This window comes from Epinephelus moara, chromosome 19 (genome assembly GCF_006386435.1).
Source record: "Epinephelus moara isolate mb chromosome 19, YSFRI_EMoa_1.0, whole genome shotgun sequence".
Taxonomy (NCBI): Eukaryota; Metazoa; Chordata; class Actinopteri; order Perciformes; family Serranidae; genus Epinephelus; species Epinephelus moara.
The window spans coordinates 24,000,252-24,015,963 of NC_065524.1; the positions used below are offsets into that span (position 1 = coordinate 24,000,252).

The 15,712-nt window shown below is 41.1% G+C and overlaps 1 protein-coding gene across 1 annotated transcript in view; it reads left to right on the forward strand.

Moving 5' to 3' along the window:
• Window positions 1–15,712, forward strand: part of LOC126407096 (protocadherin-15-like) — a 329,125-nt gene that overhangs the window by 6,802 nt on the left and 306,611 nt on the right. The gene's annotated exons all lie outside the window — the stretch shown is intronic.

Sequence of the window (15,712 nt, forward strand, 5' to 3'; positions counted from 1 at the left end):
TTTGTTGTTTACTCGCCCTCCAGTTAAAATCCGTCTAATGAGCAGGATCAAACCAGTGCACTAGTAAGTTCACATTAAGCGTCTTCCCCTTTTAGCAGCTGCCCTTGGACGGAATTTATCATTTTTCATTTTTGCTCAAGGAACCACTGACAGCTCAAGTTTTGAAGGGGGGGGGCTGTTTGTGAGAAGCAGATATGCAGATTACTTTCATCTATAATTTGTGAGGAAGTTTGCAAGTGTCCATATGTTTGCCGATTGAAATTCTATTAGCATGAATTAATATTTGCCCCGGCTTCAAATAAATACTGCTGTACAGAAAGCAAATAGAGAGGAAGGATGTGAATTATCATACGATGATAATGGCCTGACTCACCATAGGCTGTACCATTTGTAGGTGCGGAAAGATAACATTGTGGCCATGTTTTAATTTCACACTTCAGCAAGAGTATTTATCCGTGGCTTGTGTGACAGGATATGCTGTATGTTCTCTATCTTTACCATGCAGGATGATTGCATGGACCCTCTGTGACCTCGCTTCTATATGCACTCCATGGTTGTTGGATTATTAGAACATGAAAGAACAAACAATTAAACATATTTAAAACAACAATGATCCTTGTGAAATCTTTGGTTTTGAAGGTGAGGTTTAGTGCTGTACCAAAGTCAGTGTGTCTTTCTTCAATATCTCTGAATATTGCTTGTTAAAGAAAGATTTTGAAGTCTAGAAATTTAACAGCCTTTTCGTCCTTCTGAAAATCACATGACAGTTATGCAAGCACACTAAACTTTACATGACATACCTGTGTGCTGTAGTACTCACTTACATGAGCTGCATCTGACTATACTTGACAGCGATTGGTTTGTAGACGGGCTGCTCTGAGCACAGTCACCGTCACTCTTGCCTGCCAAAACTTTATTGAGCATAGCGTTAGTTCAGGCAGGACACGATGTCAAGCTCAGCTCACATCCCAGCTACATCAGCTGATCTCAAACAACCCAATCAACTGATGGAGCAGCTGATTGATGGAAGGGAGTCAGCAGATAGATCACATGATTCCTTTCTATGCAACCAATTGGTGAATCTCAATCACAGCGCCCTATTTAAACTGCTCTGACCTTCCTACTGTTGCTGCTTCCTCTGCAAGCCGCTTTGCAACCCGCCTCCACTCCAGCTCCTCCTTTTCATGATGTGTCTGACTTATCAATGTCATTTTTGTTTGTCATTGATGCTGCTCTGTTCTGTTCCCCGGGGTCTTTGCTGCTGCTCTCCCTGCCTTAGGCTTTCCATGTAGGCACATGGAAGGGCAGGGAGGTTTGCTCTCTCTGCCTCAGGCTTTCTTCATATGCATGCGGAAGGGCAGAGACGTGTGCTTCCCAGCCTTAGGCTTTCGATGTATGCACATGGAAGGGCAGAGAGGTATGCTCTCTCCACCTTAGACTTTCCACAAAGGCCTGAGGAAGGGCAGAAAGGTCCCAGAACACAGCCATACTGCCAAATATAATACTGCAAAGGGAAATTAAGTGTTCTGACTGAACTATAATTGGTCTGAAAGCTCAAACCATCCAACCGTTTTCACTCCAGAAACAAACCCAACCATGGTCCAGTGTAATCTGCACCGAGACCACCTCTTTTTGTCTGACCATGGTTTCGCTGTTTGATCCAGACCATGGTCAAGGGAGGTTTTACACCTGCAATTTTGGTTTGGATCAAACTGAAAAGTCCAAAAGTCAAATGGTAGATGTGAAAAGGCCCTAAATCTTGCTAGGATTGTTCAAAACTACATCAAAACACATTTTGATATCTTTGAAATGAAATGGTAAAGGCTCATAGTAATTTTAACTAACATGTTAAAAAATATTCCTTTTTGACCTATTTTTAAAGCTTCCTTAATTGATTTTTTGGCCACTTGGGGGCAGCGCAATGAGCTGCAAACACAAATTGAAATACGATGCTTTATTTTCACCCTGTGAAGTGGGTATGACAGTTGTGTCAGCAATGTGTTGCTTATTTGGGACAACATTAAAAAATTTATGAATCCAATATCTACCCTCCTCTTTGCTCTGTTTTAGTCTTCACCAACCAAGGAAATTATGGGGCTCTTTAGTTGCTAAATGCTTCACCGGTAAGTTGCTAACTTTGCTTTTGTGCCATTTGGTGCCAGGCAGGTAGTTCAAGGTGAGTTTTAGAGCATTTTGCTAAAAGCAATAGTGGTGAGAGCAATGAAAGTGAATCAAAACATCTTGTGGCTGTAAAACCAAAACAAATAACTCAAAAATACTTTAAAGCTGACAGGAAGTGCAGGATTGGGTGATAATTCTCTGTGGGTTTGTCACTAAGAGCAACACCTTTCATATCACATTTGATCTATTGTTAATATAAAACATTGAGCAGCTTCAGATTAAAGCAATCATGTGTAGTCACCCGTTCAGTTGCAATAAGATACTGTGGCAGACAACACCGCACGCTGCTACATCTGGTACTCTTAGTTTGGACAGGTCATTCATATTGAAACTTTGGATGCTTGTAAACTCAAGGATACACTCAATGATTGCTTCAGCTGACAAGCCCAGCACTGATGCTGGAGTTGTGCACTCAGACAGCCTCGCCAGGAGAAGCACCATCAGGGTAATGGTGCTGCGGCTGAAATCTATCAGGTTTTACATTCAGAATTTCCAAGAATCCAAACATCTAGGTTACACTGTTGGCAAATCACACAAATTAAAAAACATCAAGACCCAAGGCAACCTGCTATAAGGCCTGTGAAGGATGTTAGTCTCAGAGGAATGAATCCTGAAGCACATAAGATCCACCCCCCCACCCTCACCAATAAAACATCTCCAAATTCTTCTGCTCTCTCTCACTCTCCCTCTCGAACACACACTCAGTCACACAGGCGCACACATACACAGCTCTCCTTGAATATCTGTTTCAAGCCTAAAAATAGTAAGATGCACACAATGCCACGGAGCTGTGAGGCAATCACAGGTTGTGGAAGCACGGTATTTGATTCCAGGGCGACATTTCACTGATTAGGCTTTAAGTCAATGATAACCTAAAGCTGTTGCATATTTTTGTTTTCTCACCACACGACGGGTACAGTTAGCTGAAAATAATCACACTCTTGTAGCCTTAAAGATAAATTTGTTGGCCTTTTGATGGCTTATGTAACCTCTCCACATAGACTCAGCAGCTTAATTTGAATGAACAGGAGAAACAGTGAGACAAATGTGTACGATAGAAGAACAATTAAATAATTACTATATTTAACTTATTCAAACAGTATAAATGCATACAGTGCACCAATGGCTAATAAACATACCTTTTTTCATATGTTTATAACATTTCAAAGGTCCAGTGTGTTGGATTTAGGTGGATATATCAAAAATGGAAGGTTATGTACATAGCTGTGTTTTCTGTAGCATATAATCACCTAAAATAAGAATTGGTGTTTTGTTTTTTGTTTCTTTTATACCTCAGAATGAGCCGTTTATATCTACATAGGAAGCAGGTCCTCCTTCTTAGAGTTAGCCACTCTAGATAGGGCCATTCACATTTTCATGTCTGCCACTAGAGTTTAGCTACACCAGGGCCCGCAACCTTCACTAACCCAAGAGCCATTTTTGGTCAAAGATTTAAAAAAAAAAAAAAAAAAAAACCTGTCTGGAGCTACAACATATATTATAATGATATATTCTTATAATGATGGCAACACAATCTATTTAATCTGATTTAGCCTATAAACATTCCTGATAGGTCTAGATGAGCATTCATTAATATGTTTTACAACAAAGTAGCTACTCTGCAGTGGGCTATTTATGATTATTTGGTACCGTATACTTTGCAGCATTAGTGGTGAAAGCAAACAAATCTGTCCACTCACTATGAAATTCTCTATTTTCTTCTGAAAAGTTTCCTTTTTTGGATTTGGAATCAATAGCCCTTTTTAAACAGGAATTGTGCAAATTTGCAGGAAAGCCCTCTCAGTCTTCTTTCAGCATTTCTCTCACAAGTCGGCCCGTTCTTCACTGTTCCTGTCATCTGCCAGTTAATGGCCTCTTCATTTGCGAGGACAAGGAGGGCGCGCAATGCCTTGTCTCCCCAGTTGCTCATCTTTACAGTGTCTGTCAGGTTTGTGTTTCCCTCTTGCTACTAGCTGCTCGCTAATTCCTGCTATCAGCTGTTTCCTGTTTATCCACTGCCAGTGGCTCACACGTGCGTGTCATCAACAGCTCCTCCCACAAGTCTTCAACAGCCCCTCCCGTTGCGGAAGGCCGCCTCAGTCTTTGTAAACTAAAAGGGTTCCGCCAATATGTCTACCCTACGAGGTGGAAAATTGGGCACCTTGGATCAACTCGCCAATCTGACTCTGTGTGTCTAAACGTTCACAGCTTGCCGGCAAAACAGCCCAACATTCGCTGAAAATCTGGCAGTGTAAAAGGGGCTAATAGCTAGCCTCACCACGTAGACTCAAGACAAGCCATCACTATTGAGATCCGGCAAATTTTAGGAAAAGGCACCAGGCCGTAGACATATGATGCACACAGAGAAGTTAGAACATTTTCTTTTTTCCCAGCGTATAGGCTTCACATTTATACAGATATAAAATGTGAGAATCGCTTTAAGGCTACAACAATGATAACTGGAAATTAAAATGTTAAATAATAAGTCTCATTCATTTCCATATAGTGTTTTGTCAAAGCCACAGGGAGCCACTGGAGAAGGGCTAGAGTTGCATGTGGCTCCTGAGCTGCAGGTTGCCTTCCCCTGGCCTACATGCATAGCACATGGGAGATGTTTCAGTTCTGCAACCTCACTGCTAGATGCCACTAAATTCCAAACACTGAATCTTTAATTAAAGCCACGTAAAAATGTAAACTGTATTCACAACATTTGATCTCATATGTCAAAACACGTGTGCAACTTATTCTGATAAGTAAATAAAAACAAATGTAGCACTGCAGTTAAAGAGTTAAAAAGTAGTTGGTGCTTTATTTATGCATTCAGCAACATCGTGCATGATAAACAAGTAGTTTCAATCATGCTGCTTTTTCCAGCTCTACAACTGTTTAGCCTGCGAGTAAATCCTTTTTCTAACCTCTATTTGTATTTGTTACTGAGATATAAACCACAATCATATCTGATCATCATGCTGTCTTTTAATTTGACTGTTGAGAACTTTGCCCCAGACAGTACGGCTTAGAAAAGACCTGATCTGCATACAGAACATTCATTTAAGGTCAGAGCAGTGCATCAACAAGATGTATTCTGATGATGTTCTTGAATCACATAAAACAGGACATACACTACATACTGACTCTGTAGCCGGCAGCATTTGATGCATTTACATGTCTTTAATTCAGATTTTTACATTTAATGGGATATAAATTGTGGATTTGTAACAACAACGCTGGTCATTAGATTGCTTTCATGTTAACATGTTATTGCCAGTCGACTGTACACTCAGTACAGGACATGCTGTTCCATTGTTTGGTCGTATAAATGCCAAATGCACTCTCAATGGAGTTAGTGACCTGAGAGATCTGAGAGCACAGCTGATATACATATACTGTGGAGCAATTAAGAGCTGTTTTTTTCCAACATGAGGAGGATCAAATTGTGTTCTAAAAGCAATGGGTAGCCGATGGACGCTTCTTTTGTCATGGTTAAACGTGAGCAGCAGCTCTCTAAATAAGCCCAAGGCCCCAAAACAGGGAACTGCAAGGGTCCAGCCCGCCTCATGACAAAGCCTCCATATTCAGCTTTAAGAAGTTTAAACCAAAGAGTTGGTTTGGGAGTTTAATATGTTCAGGAGGCAGCGAAATAAGAAGTTGCATATCATCAGCATAGCTATGGTAAATAATTTTTAATATCATCACAGAGAGTTAAGCTTGTAAAGGTCAAGAGGGAGGGGTGCAGGGATGGATTGCGAAGAGACTTCACAGATATGTGGGAATGACAGTGAAATACATGTAAGTAAATGTCACAAAGACCCATTCATCATATCCACTGGGATCCCATGTGGTGTGAATCCTGTGCAGTCTTTGACACCTGTGCTGCATACTGAAATTGATGTGAATACTTGGGTTATGTGCAGAAGCCTCTGTGCTGGGTTTTGCTCTGGTCATTCCGAAATCAACACATTTTGATGTTCTGGGTTTAAAGCAGGGCTGTCGCAGTGAGGGAGTGTCCCCTGCTGTGATTAAAGGTGGCTCAACAGCCCAATATATAGCATTACAACCATTTTTATTGTCTTTGCAAATGACTTATTTATTCAGATTTTAGTTCTGTATTAATAAACTTTATTGTTAGGCTATAATCAGGTATATTGTTGCTTTTTAAATGACAAATATGACAGTTTTAAAATAAGTTGAATAGTTAAATGCAGAATAAAGAGGTGCAACAGGGCACAATATGGGGCCCGGCATTTTTTTTTTTTTTCCCCCAGCTGAGATACTCTGGTTGCTATGTGTCAGAATATCCATAGAAGTAAAAATGTCGTCATTATGTTGGGTACTTGCTCTGGATGAAGAGAAGGCTGAAGCACATCGGGAGAGCGGACAGACCCACCAGTCTTTGTGGGTTCAATTTTCCTTTTCCCTCCATTGCTGTTGTTCAGCAATATAATGGTGATGGTTATCTTTGTGGTAGGTCCTCCACTGTCATTGGACAGCTGGGTAAAATGTGACGAGGATGAGCGGTTGCAGGATTTTATCCAAAGTGGTGACCAGTAAAAAAAACCCAAAGTAAATGTGAAGTGGTCGGCACAGAATAGACGCTCATTGCCTTGTCATGCTGCTAGAAACAAGAAAAATAAAAATGAACATAGCATTGGTCATGGCAGTTGCTTGTCTCCTGCAGTTGGCTTTTTATTTGCATGATGCTGCAGTTTTGCAGTTATAGAAACGGCCCTAGGAGCTGCTCACCTGATCAGTAAATGTGACTGGAGACAAGAAAACCAGTGATGCCTCCATCCTGGCTACGGCTGGTCAATCTATAAAATTTAAATTTATCTGAAACCTAAAGCTGACACATGAGCCTCCTTATGTACACTCCTTTTTATAGAATTTCTTTTTGTTCTGAAACACAGCCACGTCTGACTCTGTATTGTTCAGCAGTTTAAACATCTTTGTCACTATCTATTGTGCTCTAAAAATAGTGCGTTCATAGCGAATCCAGGCTGACGTGTTCAGACTCTGTTGAGACTTGTCTCCAAATGTCTCTCATGCCAAAAACCAAGCAAGTCAATTATATTATTAATATTGCTAATTAGTGTCCACATGAGCAGTGCTCATAAAACATAGAAGACAGTTGACTTTTGGGAAATATAATCATGCAATGAGAAATAGGTTTATCTTGGTAGCACGTTCTTGGCAACAAAAATTCCTCCTAGATTATATAACAATATAATACAACATTGAATAATGTAAACATTTTGATTGAGCATTTATTTTGCAACAGACTGTCATAATGACAAGTCCTGTCTCCTGGGCCCAGTTGCTCATAAAGTTTAATCTGGATCAGAATGATCCACATTTGGAAATCCCATGTTTTGCTGTCCAGGATCAGCTGATCCATCATACTTTTGTGCCAGTTTTTCAAAGCAACATCACATTGGATCACCCTGACCAAACAACAAACTTTTCAAGATTACCAAATCTGGATAACTACAAGATGACATATCACAATGTAGGCGGCCAACAAACACACTGCAGTTACCGCTTATTGCCATAAGCCCCGTTTCCACCAAATACTTTTGGTATGGTACCTGTGGAACCAACAGTAACCCTTCAGGCATGGTACCTAGACCCTAGCGTTTCCACCGCAAACAGTACTCTGAAATGTGGGCGGGGTTGTTGTCACTCACTGCTCCGTCCAGCACTCACTGCATTTCCTCCCTTATTAGTCTGCACCTCGTTATCGTCCACAGAGCAAGGCTGCACGCCAACATTTTCATAACAAAATAGAACAGGCTGCAGTGAAAGTCTCTCTCCATGGGACGTTTAAAAATAGCGGGTTTGTGCATTTAGTCCCTCTAAGGCAAGCTCGGGGGTTTAGTGTTGCTGTAGCCCAAAGGAACACCGCTCCACTAGGCTTTTTTATTTTTCTCCAATTGAGGATTAGAATATACAGTATGCCGCTCACATAATCCGGTCAAAATGAATATATATTTTCAAACACTTGAAGATTCACTCATTACTTAAAGTGTATGTCATCCAAGAGAAACAATAAAGACATAAGCAATGGTCAAAGTTATCGTTGAAATTTAAGGTGTGTTGATGGATTCAGGTCGTCAACTCATGCACTGAGTAACGTTACAAATAAACGTTCCACTTTAAAAGTCGCCAGCAGTCGACCCAGTGAATTATGTTTTTTTTTTTCTCCAACTCCAGCTGCTGCAAGAGCCATCAAAACCAAGTGCAAAATGCGCATACATCTAAATATGTTTGACCAGTTTAAAAGTTTTTTTTTTAAATCAAAGGTATCCCAATCCTACCGAATATTTTTGGATAACACATACCAAAGGTTTGCTCCAGATCATAACCAAGACTGGATAACAGGTTTTTTCTCTTTAAAAAAAATCATTTTCAGGATTTAATCCAATCCGAAATCCAAGCCGAAAATCTGATCACATTAATTCTGAACGAATGGGCCCTGGTTGTTTTTCGATAGAGAAGGATGGGGATCCAAACACTCAAACATGGGAGCTGGGATGCAGAGGCCAAAAAAGAAACAATACAAGAAAATTAGCAATGTAGGCTGGGTAAGTTCTGGCTGTGTTAATACATATTTTAGTAAAGACGTGGGTGGCGTTAATAATGTTTTTCTTTTTGTAAATGATAGAATATTTAGCTTTGGGCACACCCCCACACTCTTACAATACTTAATCTTTCACCAATGTAAAAATAATACAAAGGGTCTCTGACCTTGTATGACCTATATTAAAATGAATCAGTGCACGCATTACAATACTGAATGCTTTTTTTTAAGAGGAAACAGTAATATGAAAAACACATCATTCAAAGTCTTTCCTGAGTTATATTTGTGGCAGCTCCAGCTTTGAAGTGAGCAGGTAATTATTAGCTCAACAGCCAACAAACAGCTGGATATAATATTATTTTGTCAACATTTTCAGCACTCATAAGGTCTCATGAATTTGCGTTACAGTTCGTTACAGATGGTGAAGTACCTAAAAAAAGAAAAAAAAACCTTCATGTCATGCCTGGGTTTTCATTTATAATATCTTCAAAAGCTAACATTTGATGTTTTTATAGTCAAAAGCTGTAGTAATGCCCACTGTGTTGGTGTGATGATTTCAGTTTGTACAAGTGCTACATGTGAAACCTCAAAAACACAAACCCACACAAAGAAAACAGAAGCTTTTCAAAAGAAGAAGAAGAAAAGAAAACACAGCCGTAACAACATAACATTTTATTGCCAGTAGGTGGTGCAAGTACTAACGTCAGGTTCACACTGGTCGTGGAAGCGCCCTGATTTGTTAATTGTCACACAGTCGCCTGTCTGCAGTCGCCTGGCCTTTCACACCACAAGCTCATTTCTCTGTGCTGGTCAGCAAGTGGTTCTGTTCTCTACTCTGTTTAATTCACATGTAGAGCTCTGTCTCTGTCTGCTTGTGTGCGTCTCTCTCTTTGTGTGTCTGTGTGCCTGTGTGAGGGTGAGTAGCTCTGCTTGTCTCTTTCTGTGTATCTGTTTAGACGCAACGCAACTGACAAATATGTGGAAGCATGAGATGCATGTTCTGTCATTTATCATTATGAGATCATTTATATCACATTTGATACACATTTTATATCGTTACAATACATTTTCAGTGTTTTCTTGCCAGAGCTGTTGCAGAAAAAAAGACCAGACACCAAAACTATCGCTGCAGATAGCGAGCGAGCCAGAGCACTCAGTGCCACGCCAAGATCGGCACACTTTGCAGTGCTTCAGCATCCAGTGTGAACTCAATGTAAAACTTCAACAGCTGTCACTTTCTGTGCCTTTAGGAGGCAACATTGGCATGTCTACATCAGGCCTCCAGGACGTGCATCAGGCTTTGAGGCCAATTTGTCATGACACTGTCATGTGATGCCCTGCGGCTTAAAAGACTTTTCCCTGTTGACTTAGATTGTGAAACAGATGTCAAATCACAATCCCCGCAAAGTGACATTTTTCATGGTCCAGCCACAGGGTCCAGATTTCTCCTTAGTCATCTGTTCAAGGTCCATGCAGTTCATAGTATGCAGCTTCATACTTGCTGTTTGGCCATGACATTGAGCTGGTTTGCTGTCTCTGTCAAGTAGCTGTCCGTTAGTCACTCACTGTACAGCAGAGAACGGCACTTTAAAGTAAAAGCTTTGTGCCGGAAATTCACTGTACTGTGTTTTTTACAAACTTGACATGTTTGCAAGTCGCTTGTGGTCCATTCAGAATTGATCCAAGACCAACTTTGGACCGCGACCCACCATTTGGGAACCTCTGCTGTAGTGTACCTGCTCTTTGGCTGCACAGTGCGGAAGCAGTGCCAGTCATCTGGGTAATTTCATATGCAGCAGTTGAACATTTTGGCGTCATGTGCCACTGAGCAACTTTCAAAGGAATGAACGAGGCCCCGTCACCAAAGCTGAATCCAGTTCTATTTTATACATCCATGGTCTGTAGGTCTGAACATCTTCTAGTATTCCTGTACTGAAGGTGATGCTCTGACTAGGAATACATTTCCATCCACCCTTCATCTTACTATATGACGAAAACTGTGTCTCTGTTCCACGTTTTTCTCCTCACTGACTTGGTCAATCTATGTGAAATTTGGCACAGTGGTAGAGGGTCATGGGAGGATGTGAATGAAGCAATATTACATTAATTGGCCAAAGGGGGGCGCTATAGCAACCGATTGAAATTGCAAACTTTGAATGGGCATATCTCATGCCCCGTATGTCGTAGAGACATGAAACTTTGCACAGAGATGCCTCTCCTCATGAGGAACACATTTGCCTCAAGAACCCATAACTTCCGCTTATATAGATTTTCCGCCATTTTGAATTTTTTGAAAAACACTTCAAATGGATCTCTTCCTAGGAAGTTTGAGCGATCTGCATGAAACTGGGTGAACATAATCTAGGGACCAATATCTAAAGTTCCCTCTTGGCAAAAGTTGGAAAACTTACTAAAACTGAGCTTCTATAAGGCAATGAATATTGCGGAGGGCGTGGCTCATCACATAAAGGTGTATAACATCTCAAGGGTTTCACCCATCACCACGCAACTTTGTAGGCATATGACCACACATAATCTGAGGGGACCCCTCCATTATTGACCCCATCAAACAAAATGGGGGCGCTAGAGAGCTAATTTCTTATCTAGGCCTAACCGCCATATCGATTTTTACTAAACTTGGCAGATATGTAGAACAGGACGCCTCAAGGTGACTGGAGAAATTTAACTCTAATTGGCAACTAGGTGGCGCTATAACAACAGAAAAATGCTTGAAAATGGCTAAAGTGCGACTGATTGCTGTGTCTCCCCCTGTGGCCCAATGTTGTTGTTTTCTAATTTTTGGTATGACTAAGTCATGGTATGATATGCTGTACATAATCACGGGAAGTGTCAGTGTGTCATTCTGTCTGTCCCACGTTTTTCTACTCACTGACGTGGTCAATCTATGTGAAACTGCACATAGGCATTGAGGATTGGCATAGGTAGAAGGTGACAAAGCTACTAATGGCTATGGACTAGTCATGTTTAATTTGTGAATCAAAATGCTGATATATTGGGGAGAAAACACTTTGCTCAGGCAGAAAAGTTAGTGTATCAATAAAAGATATATGACAGGGTGGACAGGACACAGACGTCACAAATTAATCATGGTGTTCATGAAGCATGTGACTCCTCTGAAGAGACTGAAGATAGCAGCAGACGAAGACATCACATCTGTGTGGAGGGATGAGGAGACTGCTGTAGCCTTCCTCACATTAATACATGAAACATGCATAAATGCCATATCACCATCTTCTTTTTCATTGTTGCACCCTCATCTCCTGCAGTGGTTTAATGGCACCCATCTGGGAAATTAGCACCTCCAACTGTCCATCACCATGAACTCCTAATGTTCACATAACAGTAGGGGAGGAAGATGCGCATTAGTTTGCATTTTCTTTGTTGATTTAACAAGACTTGGCTATAAAAGTACATTCTCAGGATGTTAGTGTGTTTGAGTGATAGTGGCATTTAACTAAAAACAGAATGAATATTCATACAGCAGCTGAAGTACATGTACTTGGCCAAAGCTCATTAGCTGTAAGTAATGGCTGTTTGTTGGACCTTTCTTGGCAAAAAGAAAGTTTACTCTTTAGTGTCTTGGCACTGAATGTAAATATTGTTTTAAGCTGTTTGAAGAAACAACCAGTGCTTCTGTTTTTTTTTTTTTGGCAAGATGGAGAAAGTCCTAAAAGATCATCTAGCTGGAGGGGCTCCGTCTCTTTCTCTGCATGAAAACAATATCCAACTGTTTGCTGCATGCGGAGAAGGACTCCTTAGCATGTTCCTTTTTTGAAGTTTCATCTTCATTAAGCATCTGAAGTTAAACATCACACAATTTTTATCGCTTTCATCACAGGTACACAAAAATAACCAGTCCCTGTAGATTATATTGTGGAAATTGTCTGTAACCTCCTTAACCACATGAGTTATACCTCGACTTCCAAGACTCTAAACATCACACCTTCTGTCTACCTGAGTATTTTCTGGCAGTTTAGCTGCAGGTGCAGAGGTGAGGCGGGTAGAAGAAACAGATTTATCACAGCAGTCAGTGTCTGTTGTGTTCTGCCCTCTAAAAATAGCAAAAGAATCCTAAATGTACAAGATGGAGATTTAATGCATAAAATGAATGAAGCATGAGCCTGAAGTCTGTCGTTGCTTTCAGCTGCGAGCGACATAAATTCACCTCCAGGTGAGAATAAATAGAGCCTCGTAATTTCAGGTCGCAGAGTCCATTTGGAAGTCTATTCACTGTGGGGTCCCGGGGATATGGACTATTGATTTGAGAGCAATCTCGCTTTGTGAGGTTTATTTTGGCTCTCACATGATTTTCCTGTCACGTTGTTCGGTGGAATGCCATAACTTTCAAAAATGTGTGATATTTTCTGTATTGTTTCTTCAACAAGGCCTTTTCCACACTTCTACAGCAACGTCTCAGATTGAATATTAATCAAAGCACACTTGTGACTGATGTGGCCTAAAAAAAATAAACCCATTTATCATAAGAAGGGGACATCATTGTTTTGACGTCTGCAGATAATCAGGTCAGATGAAGTAGAGCTTGACTTGATCAAAACCAATGTAGGGCCTCATCTGTAACACACATACTCCATTAATCGCTCAACAATAAGCAGCTGTCATCTTAGGAGGCAGTCCGGTCTCGTAAATGCATGTTAGATGCCGTATATATTTCCACTCGAGGAAACCTGTCAGGTCAGAAACTGTCAGGTTTCAAGCCAGTTGCGTTGAATAAACCTTTATCTGTTTAATTCATCCATTCTGAAAAAAAGTGTGTGCATTTAGCAGTGTGCATGTGTCGGTGTGAGCGTGTCACACTGCATGGGTGACGTTCTTACATTAGTAATGGCTGTTAAGAAAGAGATAGAAGGCGAGGATCCAATTATATTTTGTTGAGTGAAGCAAGGCTGGTACGTCACCTTACTCTTTACTTGCTATTCAGTGACTTTGACCACACGACTCTGCTGTTTTGTTCAGGTTTTGCTTATAAATGAAACTGAATATTTTAAAAGTAGCATTAGAAATTCTGGACCCAAGATTATAGATTGTGTCTGGGAAAGCTGAAGGAATTCCATCTAGATTTTTTATTGCTTCACAAAAAAAATATTCCTGTCCCCGCGTCTGTCGACCTGCTCGTGGATCATTAATTGGCGAAGTGCGAGAGTCACGAGTGGTCCAGTCAATTAGGGGCACCTTCACCTAATTAACCCCTGTCTCTTTGACTGTAGACACTTGCTGAGGAACTTGTAGCCTGAAATACTATAGCACATGTCTTGGCGCTGAATAATGAGAGTCCACTACAGGCCTTTCAGCTTGAATAGGTTATTATACATACTGGTGGCTGCTGAAAGGATAGCTTATAATTAGATACTGATTTCCAGGAAAGACTGAAATAATACATAAAGGAATACATGCTGCTGTCTGTTACCCTGCATTGATATGAGAAACTTGGTCAGTGGGTTGCAGTCTGTTGACAGGCAGTGCTTAGCTGAGGTAGTGCAATTCAAGTGCTTTAAAGTGATAAAAATCAATGCAGTGTATGTGATTGACAATTGAATAACTCTGCAGTGCATTAAGTAAAAAAAAAACCCTGTATCCAAGCTATTCCTTTATATTTTTATTTTCTTACTGTATGTTAGGTGCTTTTTGTATAGCTGTGCTGGACCGTCGTGGTGATGTGGGAGCTGAGCCAGAAGATAAAGCTTTCAATTTACTGGTCCATCTACCTCTCAATCCTCACCTATGGTCATGGTAGGGTAGTGACCGTAAGAATAAGATCGCGGATACAAGTGGACGAAATGAGTTTCCTCTGTGGGGTGGCTGGGCTCAGCCTTAGAGATGGGGTAAGGAGCTTGGGAGGGAGCTCAGAGTAGAGCCGCTGCTCCTTTGCGTCGAAAGGGGTCAGTTGAGGTGGTTCGGCATCTGATCAGGTTGCCTCCTGGGCGCCTCCCGTTGGGGTTGTTCTGGGCATGTAGGAGGCCCTGGGGCAGACCCAGAACATGGTGGAGGGATTACATATCTCATTTGGCCTGAGAACACCTTGGGGTCCTCCAGGAGGAGCTGGAAAGTGTTGCTGGGGAGAGAGACGTCTGAGGTACTTTGCTTGGCATGCTGCCCTGTGACCCAGCCCTGGGTAAACAGGTGAAAATGGATGGATAGATGGACCCTGATTGGTTAAAAAAAATCCTTGATTGGCCCTGATACAGATCTTTGAGATCAGATCGAGGCATCCCTAACCTCCACTGATTAATTTTAGATTGTACTGCAGTGCAGGAGTGTCATTACATGTGCTGCGGCCCTTTATCATCCTGCATCTGTGGAGTTTTTGCCATTTAGTTACAATTAATCATGCCTGCAATAAGCTAGAATTGTAATATTTAGAACCAAAGTAATTCCAACTTTTATTCATCCATCTTTACTGATGACTTTAATGATCCAAAGTTAGTATTAGTTTAGCTGTTAGTGCTAGCTATATTATAGCAAAGGTGTTAATTCAGAGCATGCCAGTGTTACTGCTTTGAGCACTGGCCATTTACACTTTCAAGTAGTTTCTCCTCCAACACTTAATCTGGACGCAGGTGTGTTCACAACTACTGTAAAACTTAGATTAAAAGTCTAGTTCCAATTAAACGCCCAGTCCCTTTTAGTGTTTATGCGTGAAGTGGGGAGAGAGAGAGAGAGAGAGAGAGAGAGAGAGAGAGAGGGGATGACATGCAGCAAAGGGCCACAGGCTGGATTCAAACCCCGGCCGCTGCGGCAACAGCCTTGTACATGGGGCGCCTGCTTTACCCACTAAGCCACCCTGGCCACAGTGTTTTAACTAGGTCTATTGAAGTACACTGGCACCGTCAGTTGTGCCTTCACCTTTACTAGTCTTGTTATGTGACCAAAACCACAGTAAATAAAGGAACAACAAGAAACAGCAATTTACTGTTC